This window comes from Pristiophorus japonicus, chromosome 3 (assembly GCF_044704955.1).
Source record: "Pristiophorus japonicus isolate sPriJap1 chromosome 3, sPriJap1.hap1, whole genome shotgun sequence".
Classification (NCBI taxonomy): Eukaryota; Metazoa; Chordata; class Chondrichthyes; family Pristiophoridae; genus Pristiophorus; species Pristiophorus japonicus.
The window spans coordinates 95857631-95875649 of record NC_091979.1 but is presented as its reverse complement, the minus strand read 5'-3'; the positions used below and the strand labels follow the sequence as shown (position 1 = coordinate 95875649).

Sequence of the window (18019 nt, the reverse complement as noted above, 5' to 3'; positions counted from 1 at the left end):
CATGTGCTTTAATTTTGCACACCAATCTCTTGTGTGGGACCTTGTCAAAAGCCTTTTGAAAGTCCCAATACACCATGTCCACTGGTTCTCCCTTGTCCACTCTACTAGTTACATCCTCAAAAAATTCTAGAAGATTTGTCAAGCATGATTTCCTTTTCATAAATCCATGCTGACACTGACCGATCCTGTCACTGTTTTCCAAATGCGCTGCTATTACATCTTTAATCATTGATATCAGCATTTTCCCCACTACTGATGTCAGGCTAACCGGTCTATAAATTCCCTGTTTTGTTTTCTTTTTTTTTAAATAAAAGTGGGGTTACGTTAGCTACCCTCCAATCCGTAGGAACTGATCCAGAGTCCATGGAATGTTGGAAAATGACCATCAATGCATCTATTATTTCTAAGGCCACTTCCTTAAGTACTCTAGGATGCAGACTATCAGGTCCTGGAGATTTATCGACCTTGAGTTCCATCAGTTTCCCTAACACAATTTCCTGACTAATAAGGATTTCCCTCTGAATTCCTTCAAGTGGGAGCTGGACCTGTTTCTGGCTGGGGCAGAGATCACCTCTTAAAGAAGGTAGGTATTGCAGGGAATTCAGGGCCAGAGTGATCTGGACTAGGTTCGATCGCCCAAATGGATTGGAGAGGAATTTCATGGTTTTTTTTTTGCCCCCAACTTGTCCTGAGTTTCGCCTCTCCCAGGTGATCACATGGTTTCGGGTGGGGTGGAGAGTGTATGTATTTGGGGAGAAAATTGTGGTCGGAGGCTTCCTTCGGACGAATGCCTCCGACCTGAATTTTTTTTAACCGAAAATACCTGGTGGTCCTAGATGAACGTAGGATTCCGGTCGGTGGCCTCCATTCGCTGTGCAGCATATGGGAACATGTCCTCCAGGTACGTATTCGTATCCTGGAATCATGTGGGCCTGGACCACCAATCACTATTTATAGTATTCTCATTGATCATGGGAGCTCTGCTTTTAGAAGCTCCCATTACTATCAATGAGACTACCCCCCCCCCCCCCCCCCCAAAACAAGAAATACAACACAATAAATGAAAAAAATCAGCTCGCATATTTATAATTGAAATTGAATGCATTAGGAAAAAAGTTTTTTGATTTTTAAAAAAAAAGCGTTTTAATAGGGTTAAAAATAAACTTGCGTTGATGGACAGGGTTTTTAATATAAACATGAGTGATTAAGTTCAATTTTTCTATGTTTTAAAACGCTTGCACTGGTAAAAGTAGGCTATACACCAGGTGTAAGAATTTGAAAGATATTTGCTGGGCAAACAGCTCAATCTCTGCCCTGCGGATGTCCTTCCTGCAGGGATACATTGGATCTGTCAAAATAAATTTTGACAGATCGCAAAATCCGGTTCTCGGCGCATGCGCATTGCGTGCCAAGGCATTTGCGAGGACTCGCCTGGTGCGTGCACATGTTGTACACACCCGGCGAGGCCGCAATTTTTGGCCCATTGTGATGCACAAGATGATATTGTGTGGGACAGGCTCAATGGACCAGAGGCACTACCTGTCCGTCATTGCTCGTATGTTCGTTTGATACTTTACGCTAGTTTTCAGAGAAGGTGAATTTTGAAACTGTAAAACCACCAGAGTTACAGAACAATTTATGGACGTTATTGTTCAAATGAAAATGGTACTAAAGAGGTTACTCAATTCTTTGGGATTTGATGGTTTACATAAAGAATTTGCATTTATATAGTGCCTTCCATGACCTCAGAACATCCCAAAGCTCTTCAGTCAATAAATAACTTTTGAAGTATAGTCGCTACTGTAATGTATGGAAGCATGGCAGCCAATTTGGACACAGCAAGGTTACACAAACCGTATTGCTATAGATGGCCAACAGACTTGATGTTGAGGCATGAATGTTGGCCAGGCTACTGGGAGAATGCCACTACTCTTTCGAATAGTCTTATAGGATCTTTTACGTCCCCATGAGAGGGTAGGCTGGATTTCAGTTTAACTTCTCATCTGAAAGACAGCTCCTCAGACAGTACAGTGCACTCTACTGCACTGGATTGTCAGCCGAGATTATGTGATCAGGTCTTGGAATGGGGCTTGAACTTGGAGGTGAGTGTGCTACCTGCGACTGAAGCAAAGATGGCACCACAAGGATCATGAAGGAAGCAAGGAAAGAAATAGAGGTGGCTTTGACTATAATTGCGCTAAATTCTGTGGAAAAGAAAATAAATCAGGGTGACAAATTTTACAAAAAAGGGGACCAAGATAAGCCAGGAAATTATAGATCAGTTAACTGGTAAAGTACGAGAAACTTCATGTGGATTGAAGTTATGAAGCAGGTTGCACTGGTTTTTCCAGTGCAATTTGGCCAAACCAGATCAAAATATCAAGTAACTTCAGGTGGAAGTTACGACCAGTGTAAATTGAGTTTCTCCGACCTGTTGCATTGGTTTTTAAAAAAAAAATCATGCTGCCAGCCTGTCCTGCATATCCCCCCCCAACCCCGATCGAATTAATCACTATGGCGAGTTTCCGCGAGTAGCGCCCATTTGCAGCCCTTTTGAGGAGGTGCTTAAAATTACGTTTTTTTTTAAAGACGCATCATCATCATCATAGGCAGTCCCTCAAAATCGAGGAAGACTTGCTTCCACTCTGAGTTCTCAGGTGACTATACAGCCCAATACGGGAATTACAGTCTCTGTCGCAGGTGGGATAGACAGTTGTTGAAGGAAAGGGTGTGCAGGGAGAGCCTGGTTTGCCACAAAAGCACTAATGGCCACCTTTTTTAAAAAGCTTAAATATTAAATATTTAATTTCCTAAGAAACTGATTACTGTGCACAACTAGTAAATGGTTCAGTATCATTTAAAGTCATTTTCAGTTATTTAAAATCGGGTTACTCAGCTGGTGGGCAAAACACTGATTTAAAAATTGTTACTTTTTGTGATAAACCCATTTTCAGCCTTATTAATAAAGCTGCACCAGATTACCACTCCAATATAAGCAAGGAATATTTTTTAATGGAAGGAAAAGAAATCAACAATTACTTCTAAATCGCTGCCTGATTGCACTAGTTCATGGAAGTTTTTAAGTTTGTGGTTATGCAAATCATTGAATGGAAACATGAACCATAAAAATCAATTTGGAAAACTACTGTCATTTTGAGCACAATTTGCGCCCGGATTGCCAATTGTGCCCAAAAGTGGAAACTACCTCATGATCTTGATCTTAATCCGGGTCAGACAGCGCACACTTCTAAAAGGCATGTCCTGCTTTCCCAGCCGTATAAAATTGTTGAAGAAATGAGAGATGAAAGATAAAGATTATGCAGTGGATGTGGTTTACTTTTCAAAAACATTTAATAAGATACCATGTAAGTGATTCCATAAGTTGGGATTCCTGTACTGCTGCCATGTACTGCCTATGTCCCCACCCCTGCAGTGCTATTTTTTTTAAAAAAGCAATTCTTTAAATTGTGATAAACTATAATTTGATGGTAACTACTTGAAGAAAGCTATAGGGTTCAGTACTGTCTGTACACATGGTATGGTTTAAGAACTTGAAATATGATTTTAATCAATAATTATTTTATGTTGCGTTATTTTTGAAGTTTAATTCATGAACATGGCAGACTTGGCCAGGGAGCTGTTTGGAAAACATGTTTTTCATCTATTGGCACTTGATTCTGTTGCCAAAGTAGTAATCTCCCTGATGATTAGTTATACTTGGGGCTTCAGTTGCTATGTGGACAGTCAAAACAGACGAGTGTTTTGCAAAATATGGTATTGAATGTAGTTTAGACATTGTAACAGGATTTGTGAGGAAAGCAGATCGGTACTGTTGTGTACATTTAGTACCTGCATTGCATAAAATGGAGTGACCTTTGTGGTCTTTCCTATTAACACATCGAATAACTGAAAACTAGCATGTAAACACAGACTTCAACTTAATTGAGGAAATATTTTATAATTGCGTACATTCAGCATTAACTACTAATGAAAGGTTTATTGAAATTTATGCCGTGTGCTGACATCTGAAATATTTTTGAAATTTTGGCATAGATCTGAATTGAGACAAATGTTAGAGGAAGTAAGTGTTGCACTTAAAGAAAATGTGCTCTGAATACAAAACTTTTAAGATATTAGTGGATCTACTGCGATGATGAAGGATATGGGGCTAGATTTTACACTTGTGCAGATCGACCAAAAATGGCTGTTGTTTCCGGCGTGGGCGGTAAAAATGGGTTTTCAGACCGCCGGCTTCTCGCAAATTCTCAAAGCCCCTAGTCTCCATTTTTGAAACTGGCCATTACCACGAGCGATAGGAAATGGACGATAGATCTCTCTGACCTTCTGCCGTAAAGTGTCGCCGTCCTTAGCAAAGGCATGGCAACGCTCGATTCCTGCGATTCAGGGGGTCAATGGTCGTTATAACATGTGCAGAAGAGGAGACAGAGAGAGAGAGGGACTGAAACAGTGTGTGTGTGCTTGTTTGGCTGTTCTGGGAGGCATAAGGGAAATTCACCAGCAGCAAAAAGCTTACTAAGCACCAAGAACATAGTTGGCACTGAGTTTTTGTCCAACAAATAATATATAACATGGAAACATAGGGCTCAAGTTTTGGCCTGAGTTGCTCCTAATTTTTTGGAGCATCCTAGAAATTGCAATTCTCGGCATTTAGTTTACTCCAGTTCTAGTGCGTTAGAATAGTTCCATTTTAGAACAGATTTATTTTTTACAAAAGGGGGCGTGTCCAGCCACTTACACCTGTTTTGCAAGTTTAGGCAGCGAAAACTTACTCCAAACTAACTTAGAATGGAGTAAGTGTAGATTTTTGTATGCTCAGAAAAACCTTGCCTACACTTAAAAATCAGGTGTAGAGAATGAGAGATGGGGGGGGGGGCGGGGGGGAGAAAAGGGGGCCTTTACAAACATTAAACACTTCATTTTTACAAATAAAGAGCCATCAATAATAAATAAGTCAAAAAATAAACCAATAAATCAATCAAAAAAAAAAAATTAATCACAAAAGTATTTCTACTCAGCAGCATTGGGGAGAAGAGGGGGGGTGGGGGGGGGGAAGAAAAGGAAAGAGACTGGGAGGGAGGAAGAACAACAGGGGGCGGGGGGTGGGGGGGAAAGACGAGGAAGCCAGGCCCCGCCGAGGACTTCAGGCAGGGCCCGCACGCAGCAGATGCCAGGCCGCTGCCGACTCTTCGGGCGGGGCCAGCCCCCCGCGAGAGGCCGCGAGCCCCGGTGACGATACAGGCTCCAACGAGGACTTCGGGCAGGGCTCTTCCCCCAGTGAGAGGGCGGGCGGGCCCTGCGGATGACAACGCCGCCGGGCTCCCAGGAGGACTTGGGTGGACCGCCCCAGCAAGAGGCTGGGTGGGCGGGCCTAGTCGACGTCTGGCTCCCAGGAAGACTTTGGGCGGGGCCGCCCCCAGCGGGCGGGCGGATCCCGCCGCCAAGGTAAGATGCGTCAGGCCACTCGGCCCGAGATAGGGGCGATGTCCCTTCGGCCTGGGATAGGGTGGACGTGCTGGGAGGGCCGGGAGCCACTGCGCTCGTGCGCAACCTCCCCAGCGCATGCACGCAGCTGCTGGCAATGTTTTTGGTGCATGGCTATAGCTCCACCCCCAGCAACTCCACCTACGCCGCGCCGAGGTGGAAATGGGCCTACATCTATCGGAGAATCGCGAGGTCAGTACTCGGTGCAATTTTTGTTCTATAAATTAGGCGGCCTCTGATGTGCGGCGTTCTAGTGGGCGTCCGAAACTTGAGCCCATAGAAACATAGAAAATAAGTGCAGGGATAGGCCATTCAGCCCTTCGGGCCTGAACCACTTTCAATATGATCATGGCTGATCATGCAACTTCAGTACCCCATTCCTGTTTTCTCTCCATACCCTTTGATCCCTTTAGCCGTAAGGGCCACATCTAACTTCCTTTTGAATATATCTAACGAACTGGCCTCAACAACTTTGTGGTAGAGAATTCCACAGCTGAAGAAGTTTCTCCTCATCTCGGTCCTAAATGGCTTACCCCTTATCCTTAGACTGTGACCCCTGGTTCTGGACTTCCCCAACATCGGGAACATTCTTCCTGCATCTAACCTGTCCAATCCCGTCAGAATTTTGTGTTTCGATGAGATTCCCTCTCATTCATCTAAATTCCAATGAATATAAGCCTAGTCGATCCAGTCTTTCCTCATAGGTCAGTCCTGCCATCCCGGGAATCAGTCTGGTGAACTTTCGCTGCACTCCCTCAATAACAAGAATGTCTTTCCTCCGGTTAGCAGACCAAAACTGTACACAATACTCCAGGTTTGGCCTCACCAAGGCCCTGTACAACTGCTCCTATACTCAAATCCTCTCGCTATGAAGGCCAACATGCCATTTGCTGCCTGCATGCCAACTTTCAATGACTGATGTACCATGCCACCCAGGTCTCGTTGCACCTCCCCTTTTCCTAATCTGTCACATTCAGACAATCTGCCTCCCTGTTTTTGCCACCAAAGTGGATAACCTCACATTTATCCACGTTATACTGCATCTGCCATGCATTTGCCCACTCACTTAATCTATCCAAGTCACCTGCAGCCTTTAGCACCCTCCTCACAGCTCACACTGCCACCCAGCTTAGTGTCATCTGCAAACTTGGAGATATTGCATTCAATTCCTTCATCTAAATCATTGATGTATATTGTAAATAGCTGGGATCCCAGCACTGAACCTTGCGGTGCCCCAGTAGTCACTGCCTGCCATTCTGAAAATGACCTGTTTATTCCTACTCTTTGCTTCCTGTCTGCCAACCAGTTCTCTATCCACGTCAATGCATTACCCCCAATACCATGTGCTTTTCTTTTGCACACTAATCTCTTGTGGGACCTTGTCAAAAGCCTTTTGAAAGTCCAAATACACTACATCCACTGGTTCTCCCTTGTCCACTCTACTAATTACATCCTCAAAAAATTCTAGAAGATTTGTCAAGCATGATTTCCTTTTCATAAATCTATGCTGACTTTGGACCGATCCTGTCACTGCTTTCCAAATGCGCTATTACGTCTTTAATAATTGATTCCAACATTTTCCCCACTATCTATGTCAGGCTAACTGGTTTCTCTCCCTCCTTTTTGGAAAAAATGGGGTTACGTTAGCTATTCTCCAAGGGATGGAGGAGGGCCTGGAGCTGGTAGCCAGGAACACTGGTGGCAGAGCTCCCAGTGATCCCGGAGCGCAGCACTGCACCCCAAGGTACCGCACCCCCATTTCCAATGACACGTCAGATCCAGGAGCAACATCTTGCTTCTGGCTCAGAGCACGTTCCCACCTCGGTACCGTCCTCTCCCATATCCGTCCAAGCAGCGGTTCGGCCGTAATTTCCGGCCCCCCCCAATGAAGCATTGCCTGAGGAGTTCCTCGGCCAGGAGGGGAAGGGGTACAGGTGGAGAGGAGAAGGGAGAGGTGGGGGAAGGGAGGAAGAAGGGTTGGTTTTTACAGAAATACTTATGATTTAAGACAAATGTTCGGCTAAAATGTTATTTAAAAAATCTTGTTGCGCATTGGCTCGGATAGCTGCACCATTAAATGCTGGTGATTCCTTAACATCAAAGGCTATAATTACACTTATCTTCAAAAACTTAAACTTTAACTGTCACCAAGGTGATGCCCACCATTGATATGACCTGCACACCTAGCAGTGTGTCAGCATTGCAAATACCACCAACGTTCTTTCAGGCAAAGTGCTCACTGATGAGCTACTGACGTAAGAGTCTTGCAGCTATCATGCCACCACGGGCCCTTTCGTGCACTCTACAGGGGGGCGGGCGCATGGCTTCAGCGTCAGCCTGATTGGGCCAATGTCAGCGTCCACCTCATCGATCGACCTCTTCCGCTCTCTGGTGAGGTGGACTGTCAGCCTCTTCAGGCAATTCTTGTCCAAGTTGTGCAGCATGGAGCACATCACCACAAATTGAGCTACCTGCTCAGCGTGGTATTGGAGCTCGCCTCTTGAGTGGTCCAGGCATCTAAAGCGCTGCTTAAAGACTCCAATGGTTTTCTCCACGATATTGCGAGTGTCTCTGTGGCTCTCATTGTATCACCTCTCCGCTTCGGTATGGGTGTCACGCAGGGGGGGGTCATCAGCCAGGTGGCGAGACCATATCCTTTATCACCAAGCATCCAGCATTGACCTTGTGGCTGATTGTTAAACAAGTCAGATACAGTGCTCTCACGCAGGATATGAGCATCATGGATGCTGCCTGGAAATGTAGCATTCACTGCCATAATTTGCAGGTTGTGCAACTCGTCTATCTTCAGGGAGTGGAATCCCTTGCGGTTCCTGAAAACCTCTGCATCTTGAAAAGTTGCCCCGCATCACGATGTGCGTTCAGTCTATTGCTCCCTGCACAATTTTATACGATCGTGGCTGATCCGATCATGGACTCGGGTCCAGTTCCCTGCCCACTTCCCATAACCCCTTAAATCCCTTATCGGTTAAGAAATTGTCTATCTGTCTTAAATTTATTCAATGTCCCATCTTCCACAGCTCTGAGGCAGCGAATTTCACAGATTTACAACCCTCAGAAGAAATTTCTCATCTCAGTTTTAAATGGGTGGCCCCTTATTTTAAGATTATGCCCCCTAGTTCTAGTCCCCCTTATCAGTGGAAATGTCCTCTCTGCATCCACCTTGTCCAGCCCCCTCATAATCTTAAACATTTCGATAAGATCACCCCTCATTCTTTTGAATTCCAATGAGTAGAGGCCCAACCTACTCAACCATTCCTCATAAGTCAACCCCCTCATCTCCGGAATCAACCTTCTCTGAACTGCCTCCAAAGCAAGTATATCCTTTCGTAAATATGGAAACCAATATTCCAGGTGTGGCCTCACCAATACCCTATATAACTAACTGTAGCAAGACTTCCCTGCTTTTATACTCCATCCCCTTTGCAATAAAGGCCAAGATTCCATTGACCTTCCTGATCACTTGCAGTACCTGCATACTAACCTTTTGTGCTTCATGTACCAGGTCCCGCTGTACTGTAGCACTTTACAGTTTTTCTCTATTTAAATAATAACCTCTTGATTTTTTTTTTCTGCCAAAGTGCATTACCTTTCACGTTCCAAATTATACTGCATCTGCCAAATTTTTGCCCACTCACTTAGCCTGCCCGTTTGTAGATTTTTTGTCTCCTCCTCTCTCACTGCTTTTCCTCCCATCTTTTTATCGTCAGCAAACTTGGCTACGTTACACTCGATCCTTTCTTCCAAGTCGTTAATATAGATTGTAAATAGTTGGGGTCCCAGCACTGATCCCTGCGGCACCCCACTAGTTACTGATTGCCAACCCGAGATTGAACCATTTATCCTGACTCTCTGTTTTCTGTTAGTTAGCCAATCCTCTCTCCATGCTAATATATTACCCTTAACCCGGTGAACTTTTATCTTGTGCAGTAACCTTTTTATGTGGTACCTTGTCAAATGCCTTCTGGAAGTCCAAATACACCACATCCACTGGTTCCCCTTCATCCACACTGTTCTTTACATCCTCAAAGAATTCCAGCAAATTTGTCAAACATGACTTCCCCTTCATAAATCCATGCTGACTCTGCCTGACCGAATTATGCTTTTCCAATTGTCCTGCTACTGCTTCTTTAATAATGGACTCCCAACTTTTTCCCAACCACAGATGTTAGGCTAACTGGTCTATAGTTTCCTGCTTTTTGGCTGCCTCCTTTTTTTTTCAAATAGGGCCATTACATTTGTAGTTTCCCAATCTGCTGGGACCTCTCCAGAATCCAGGGAATTTTGGTAAATTGCAATCAGTGCATCCACTATCTCTGCTGCTACTTTTCAAGACCCTAGGATCAAGCCATCAGGTCCAGGGGATTTATCTGCCTTTAGACCCATTATCTTACTGCATATCACCTCCCCCTCTATAGCCCCTTGACTATCCACTGTTGGGATATTGTTAGTGTCCTTTACCATAAGACTGATACCCCAAAATATTTGTTCAGAGTTTCTGCCACCTCCATGTTCCCCATTACTAATTCCCAGGTCTCATCCTCTAAGGGACCAACATTTACTTTAGCCACTTTTTTTTCTCCTTTTTACATCCTATAGATACTCTTGCTATCTGTTTTTATATTTCGTGCTAGTTTACTTTCATAGTCTATCTTCCCTTTCTTAATCTTTTGTGTCATTGCTGGCTTTTAAAAGCTTCCCGATCTTCTGTCCTCCCACTAGTTTTGGCCACTTTGTATGCCCCTGTTTTTAATTGGATACTGTTGTATATGAATAAAGAGTCTTACTGGATACTGTGAGCTCAAAGTGAAGTGTGACCTTTAGTTTTTTATTGCAGGTCTCCAAGAGTGCCTCTCCAGTCTGAGACCTCCTTAAGTACCTGTGCTCTCAAGGGATTGTGGGATCTAGGGGATGTGCCCTCTGGTGGCTGTACAAGGTATATACAAGTTTACATACATAACAGATACTGTCCTTTATTTCTTTAGTTAGCCACAAATGGTTATCTTTTCTCTTACACCCTTTCCTCCTCACTGGAATATATTTTTCTTGAGTTGTGAAATATCTCCTTAAATGTACGCCACTGTTCATCAACTGTCCTACGCTTTAATCTATTTTCCCAGTCCACTTTAGCCAACTCTGCCCATATACCTTCAGAGTCTCATTTATTTAAGATTAAGACACTGGTTTGAGATCCAACTTTCTCGCCCTCCATCTGGATTTGAAATTCAACCATGCTATGATCACTCATTCCAAGGGGATCCTTTACTAGGAGATTGTTTATTAATCCTGTCTCATTGCACAGAACCAGATCCAAGATAGCCCGCCCCCTGGTTCTGTTACATACTGCTCAAGGAACCCATCCCTTATGCAGTCTATGAACTCTTCCTCAAGATTACCCTGACCAGTTTGATTTGTCCAATCAATATGGAGGTTAAAATCGCCCATGATTATTGCTGTTCCCTTTTTACAAGCCTCCACTATTTCCTGGTTTATACTGCGACCAACAGAGTTGCTACTGTTATGGGGTCTACAAACTATTCCCACCAGTGACTTTTTCCCCTTATTATTCCTTATCTCTACCCAAACTGTTTCAGCATTCTGATCATTTGAGCCAATATCGTTTCCCATTATTGCAGTGATTCCATCCTTTATCAATAGAGCTACCCCACCTCCTTTTCCTTTCTGTCTGTCCTTCCGGATTGTCAAATACCCCTGAATATTTAATTCCCAGTCCTGGTCACCTTGCAACCACGTCTCTGTAATGGCTATCCGATCAGACCCATTTGTATCTATTTGGGCCGACAACTCATCTCTTTTGTTACGAATGCTACGTGCATTTAGACAAAGTGCCTTTAAATTTGATTCTTTACCCTTTTTTCCTGCTTGTTTCCTCTCCTTCAAACTCACTTTATTTTTGCTTTCTGATTCCAGCTTTATTCTCCTCCCTACTGAATCTATTTTCAGGTTCCCATCCTCCTGCCAAGCTAGTTTAAATCCTCCCCAACCACGCTAGTAAACCCCTCTGCGAGGATATTGGTCCCGGCTCTGTTGCGGTGCAACACGTCTGGTTTGTACAGGTCCCACCTCCCCCAGAAATGTCTCAGGAAACTAAAGCCCTCCCGCTTGCACTACCTCTCCAGCCACATATTCATTTGCTGCATCCTCCTATTTCTGTACTCACCAGCTCGTGGCACCGGGAGTAATCTGAAGATTACTACCTTTTGAAGTCCTGCTTTTTAATCTCTCTCCTAGCTACTTAAACTCTGCCTGCAGGACCTCATCCCTCTTTCTACCTATGTCCCGATATGGACCACGACCTCTGGCTGTTCACCCTCTCCCCCTAGAATGCCCTACAACCACTCGGTGACATCCTTGACCCTGGCACCAAGGAGGCAACATACCATCCTGGAGTCACGTCTGTGGCCGCAGAAACTCCTGTCTGCTCCCCTGACTATTGAATCCCCTACCACTATAGCTCTTCCATTCTTCTTCCTCTCTTCGTGCCCCCCCCGATGCAGCTGAGCAACCTGTGGTGCTGTGGATTTGGCTCTGGCTGCACTCCCCAGAGCCACCATCGCTCTCACCGGTACTCAGAACAGAGTATCGGTTGGAGAGCAAGAGGGACTCTGGGAATCCTGCACTACCTGCCTAGTCCTCCTCTTCTGTCTGGCGGTCCCTCAATCCCTATCTGCCTGCACACTCTTAACCTACGGGGTGACCACCTCTAGAAACGTGCTAACCATGTAGCTCTCAGTCTCACGGATGCACTGCAGTGACTCCAGCTGCCGCTCAAGCTCCAAAACACAGAGCTCGAGCTGGTGCAGCTGGAGACAACTCCTGCATACGTGGTCGGCGCAGCTGGGATTTCCCACATGTCACAGGATGTGCAATCCACTGGACTGAACTGCCCTGCCATCCCTCTAAGGTGGGTAAATTGATTGCGCAGATAGTTGTTAACGGGTATGATGTAATTGGGATTACGGAGACATGGCTCCAAGGTAACCAAGGCTGTGAACTCAACATCCAGGGGTATTCAATATTCAGGAAGGATAGACAGGAAGGAAAAGGAGGTGGGGTAGCGTTACTGGTTAAAGAGGAGATTAACGCAATAGTAAGGAAAGGACATTAACGTGGATGATGTGGAATCGATATGGGTAGAGCTGCGAAACACCAAAGGGCAGAAAACGTTAGTGGAAGTTGTGTACAGACCATCAAATAGTAGTAGTGAGGTTGGGGATGGCATCAAATAGGAAATTAGGTACGCGTGCAAAAAGGTTACAGCAGTTATCATGGGTGACTTTAATCTACATATTGATTGGGCTAACCAAACTGGTAGCAATGCTGTGGAGGAGGATTTCCTGGAGTGTCTAAGGGATGGTTTTCTAGACCAATATGTCGAGGAACCAACTGGAGAGCAGGCCATCCTAGACTGGGTCTTGTGTAACGAGAGGGGATTAATTAGCAATCTGATTGTGTGGGCCCTTTGGGGAAGAGTGACCATAATATGGTAGAATTCTTCATTAAGATGGGCAGTGTTAATTGAGAGACTAGGGTCCTGAACTTGAAAGGAAACTTCGACGGTATGAGACGTGAATTGGCTAGGATAGACAGGAGAATGATACTTAAAGGGTTGACTGTGGATAGGCAATTTAAATATCACATGGATGAACTACAACAATTGTACATCCCTGTGTAGCATAAGAATAAAAAAGGGAAGGTGGCTCAACCATGGCTAACCAGGGAAAGTGTTCAATCAAAGGAAGAGGCATATAAATTGGCCAGAAAAAGCAGCAAACCTGAGGACTGGGAGAAATTCTGCAGAGGAGGACTAAGGGTTTAATTAGGAGGGGGAAAATAGAGCACAAGCTTGCAGGGTACATAAAAACTGACTGCAAAAGCTTCTGTAGATATGTGAAGAGAAAAGATTAGTGAAAACTAATGTAGGTCCCTTGCAGTTAAAATCAGGTGAATTCATAATGAGGGATAAGGAAATGGTAGACCAATTGAAGAAATACTTTGGTTCTGTCTTCACTGAGGAAGACACGAATAACCTCCGAAAATACTAGGGAACCGAGGGTCTAGCGAGAAGGGGGATCTGAGGGAAATCCTTATTAGTCAGGAAATGGTGTTAGGGAAATTGGTGGGACTTGTCGAAATCTCGATCTCCGAAAAGAATGACTCTGACACTTGCAGCTCTGGCAGAAGTTTCTTTAATTTACTTGCTAGCAAGGGGCAGGTCACACTCAGTCAAGGGCTAAGTGAACACCTCCGAAATGGTACAATTTCACAAGATATTTATACAGTAAAACCCAAGTTATGGCCTCTCCCTGTGTATTGGCTCTGTCTCGTAGTCAGTGAATACAGATAGAGTTAATTACTACATCCTTGTCCTGACATGGTTTCCAGATATTTCCTTTTGTCAGGGTTATTAGTTGGCCAGCCGGCCATTACTCCATGAGAGTGTGGTAAGGAGCTATTACCTGTCTTGCATTGTTCAGTTTCCTAGTCAGTTTATCTGTTTGCATCAAATGGATGAGGTCTCTACAAGAGATAATGGCTGGTGGTTTGAATCTAGAAGATAAGGGTGGAGTGACATGGAACTCTTGTCGTGTAGGCAATAGGAGAGCACCATGGGAGGGTACTTGTCTCAGCATGACTTGTCTCCTAGTTGTCTGATGGCCATCAGCCATCTCAAACCAGGTTTAGCTGTTTATGCAAGCTGACTGCTAAAATGCAGAAAGTTCTGGAAGGGCCAGGACTCCATTTTGTTATATATATATATTGCAAAGGGCACACAAATACCGTATGGTATCAGCTTAGATAAAAATACATTTCCACATTCCCCCATTTTGTCCTTCACAAGGACAACTCAATCCATTCTGATCTTGTACAGTCTCTCCATTTCCATTTCCACACAAGAGCCTTCAGCAGTTGTTGCTACCATAACTCTAGCCGTGGTCTCGGTAGGTAACATAGTTTCTCCCACCCTGGCACAGCAACACTTAACGACGACAAATAATAGATACAGGGCGAAGACTATCAGCAGGAATATGATCAAACCCTGTACCACAAATTTCCCTAGGGATCCCAACCATCCCGATGCCCAACCCCACAAGGTGATACCGTCCTGGCCAACTGTCTGTTTATACTCTTACCTTTTTCCTGATGTATTCAGCTAGACTGCCGATTTCTTCTGATTTATCTGGGATATACGTACAGCATTCTTCACCTATTAATGCGTATGTCCCTCCCTCCTTGGCTAGGAGATAATCTAAGGCCATACGATTTTGGAGAGCCACTGTTCGAATAGCTACCATTTCATCATTTACCCCTTCAACGGCTTGGGAAGTTGCGTTGGCTACTGATTCGACGAAGTTAGCCATTTCCCGTAACTGCCATTCGGTCGATGCTATTCCATAGGGTGGCACCATTACCTTGAATATTCCGTTTAGCCATGTCAAATCCCGTTTAAATCTATGACTTCCATAGGCATCCCTTAGAGATTTTATTGATCTGATAAAGGGTGCCACAGGACCCTGTCCAGTTGGCTGGTAACCATGGGTAGGCTTTATGGCCACAAATAAAGTAGGTGCAATTATAGGATGTCAGCTCCTGGTCCTTTCGCGCCATCCCTACTCGAGTGGTCTCACCTTTCCACCCTTCACCTGGGGCTTTGTTATGGACCATTGTCCAGCCAACGGTTGCTATCTTTCTCTCAGTGGGATTAGTTGTGGCTTGCCATTTAGTCATTTGGGAACACTTGCTGCGTCCCATTTCTGGTCCTTTAGTTTCATTACTCACTAGGCATATTTTCTATTCTGGGAGTAATGCTTAGGAAGGAAGGCTGATGGTTATTATCATAATTGGGCTGGTACCATCCCTGGAAGGCTGTAAGTTTATACCCTGCTGACCTCCATTCTGTTTGCTCCTTCGTTTCTGGCCCCTTAGTTAGGTTTGTCCTATTTTGCACTGTCAACCATTCTACCATTTCTGATTCGTTAAAGGGGACAGATCTCAGGGAATACCCCCTTCAGAGTGGACAGGTACATGGGAACATATCCAACAACTCGACAAGTTTCTTTCTTGAGCACACTTATGACTCAGTGCCATAAATACGTTTACTTGCAGTTCCCTTCGGTGGCGGGTCTGTACCCCTGGTGTAATCAATAATGCAAAGTAAAACCCTGTCACCATCAGTCCCCATAGTCCATACAGTTCCTTATTCAGTCTTCCTTTTTCTGTTCCTCTGGTTCCTTCTTCCCTTCCTCCTGGTCGGGTGCCCGTTTACAATGGGATGCATGGATCCATGTTGGTCTTTCCTTTACCTTGATTGCAGTATTGGTCGCCAGCAAGACCTGGTATGGTCCTTCGAATCTTGGCTGTAGACTGCTTTTTCTTTTAAAAATCTTGATGTAAATGAATTCTCCTGGCTCCAGGTTATGACACTTCCCTTCCGCTGGCTTGACTTGAGCTTCCTTTACCTGTGAATGAAAGCTGGAAATACATTTGGTTAGTGCAATACAATAGTTCAACATATTTTCCTCCATTTTGTGGATGTCCGTTTGTTTTGCAGTAAATGGTGCTGTAAAAGGTAGTCGTTGGGGACGTCCCATAACTATCTCATGCGGTGACAGGCCTGTTGTTCTGTTGGTTGTGGATCGCATTACCATCAGAGCTAAGGGCAGCAGTTCTGTTCATTTCAGTCCAGTGTCATTGCATAGTTTTGCCAGCTTATTTTTAAGCATTCCATTATATCTTTCAACAAGTCCAACTGATTGTGGATGATAACTGCAATGAAAACGTTGATTAATCTGCAAAGCTTTACACATTTCTCTTTTAACAGTTCCCGTGAAATGTGACCCGTTATCACTAGAAAGCTTAGCAGGGATTCCGAAGCGCGGTACGATTTCCTTTAACAACCATTTAGCAACAGTAGTGGCATCGGCCTTTTTACATGGAAAGGCTTCAATCCATCTAGAGAACACATCTACAATAACTAATACATACTTGAATCCCATACACATAGGTAATTCAATAAAATCCATTTGTAAATGTACAAAAGGCCCGACTGGATTTGGGTGGGAGGCAGATTCTACTTTTTCCGTCTTACCCGGATTCATTGTCTGACAGGTAACACAATTTTCACAGATTTGTTTTGCAATTGCTGAAATACCTGGTGCATACCAAGTTGCCAAAATATAATCTGCCAATCCCCCTTTGCCTGCATGTGTGAATGTATGAATACATCGGGCAATCCATGGAAGTAAGGATCTGGGCGCCACCACGCGGCCGTCGTGGTGAACCCATATTCCTTCTGGATTTTTATAACATTGATCCTTCGTCCAGGTCACCACCTCCTCCGTACTGGCCTGTGTCTGAAAGGTTGGCACATCATTAATAGTGGGTGGCGGGTCTGAGCAATTATTTTTCCTTAGTGGGAACAATGACACCTGCATCCCCCCTTTTGACAGAGCTGCTGACTTAGCTGCATTATCAGCTCTGGCATTCCCAAGTGCCACCTCATTCGACTGGCCTGTATGTGCTTGGCATTTGATAATGGCAAGTTTCAAGGGGCATTGAATGGCTCGCAGAAGATTTTCCACTTGTTCTGCATTTTTGATAGGGGTTCCTGAAGAAGTCAGGTACCCGTGAATTTGTCCATAGTCATGTGATACCCTAAAAGCATACCTGGAGTCAGTGTAGATATTAACTGTTTGTCCTTCAGCCAGAATACAGGCTCGAGTTAACGCAAACAATTCGGCTTGTTGGGCTGAAAAGGAGTCTGGAAGAGAGGCTGTTTCGACAACATTAAACTGAGTTACAATTGCATAAGCCGCTCTAGGTTGGCCCCTATCATTTCGTAGGGCTGATCCGTCAACATAGTACACTAAATCAGGGTTGCACATTGGTACATCTGTTAGATTGATACGTGGTTTAGTCACTAATTCGGTTACCATTTCACATGAATGGGGTTCGCTGTCGTCTTCCGTGGGGAGTAGAGTGGCTGGATTTAAGGTAGTGCATCTTTTGATAAGGTTCGGATTTGATAACAGTTCGACTTCATATTTAGTGGTTCTTGTAGAGGTTAGGTGTTGGGTGGCACATTTAGTAAGTAAAATCTCGACAGAGTGGGACATACAAAATGGTCTGATGATTTAGTTATTGTCTGAGCCTGTTGCATAGCATAATAAGCAGCTGCCAACGAAGGAAGACATCCTGGTAGTCCGCGTGCCACTGGGTCTAGTTGGGTACTGAAATACGCTACCGGCCGCTGCCTGTCCCCATGTAACTGAGTCAAAACAGATTGTGCAAAACCCGACTTGTGATGCACAAATAAGTTGAATAGCTTGGTGTAATCTGGTAATCCCAAGGCTGGTGCTGAAGTGAGGGACTACTTAAGACTCTGGAAAGCATTCCGGGATACTTCATTCCACATCCTTCTTTAAGCATTGTGAGAATATAGTAGATTCATTCACAGCTCCATTTGTCACTATTGGGC

The 18019-nt window shown here is 44.5% G+C and overlaps 1 protein-coding gene across 7 annotated transcripts in view; it reads left to right on the top strand.

Annotated features, from left to right (window-relative positions):
* The window catches only part of tanc1b (tetratricopeptide repeat, ankyrin repeat and coiled-coil containing 1b), a 293922-nt gene that overhangs the window by 39670 nt on the left and 236233 nt on the right, over positions 1-18019 (top strand). Inside the window, exon 2 of one of the 7 annotated variants that reach the window (XM_070875585.1) lies at positions 10358-10456. The exons of the other annotated variants lie outside the window; for them this stretch is intronic. The gene's annotated coding sequence lies outside the window, so the exon portion shown is untranslated. The remainder of the gene's footprint in view (positions 1-10357; positions 10457-18019) is intronic. 7 annotated transcript variants of the gene reach the window in all.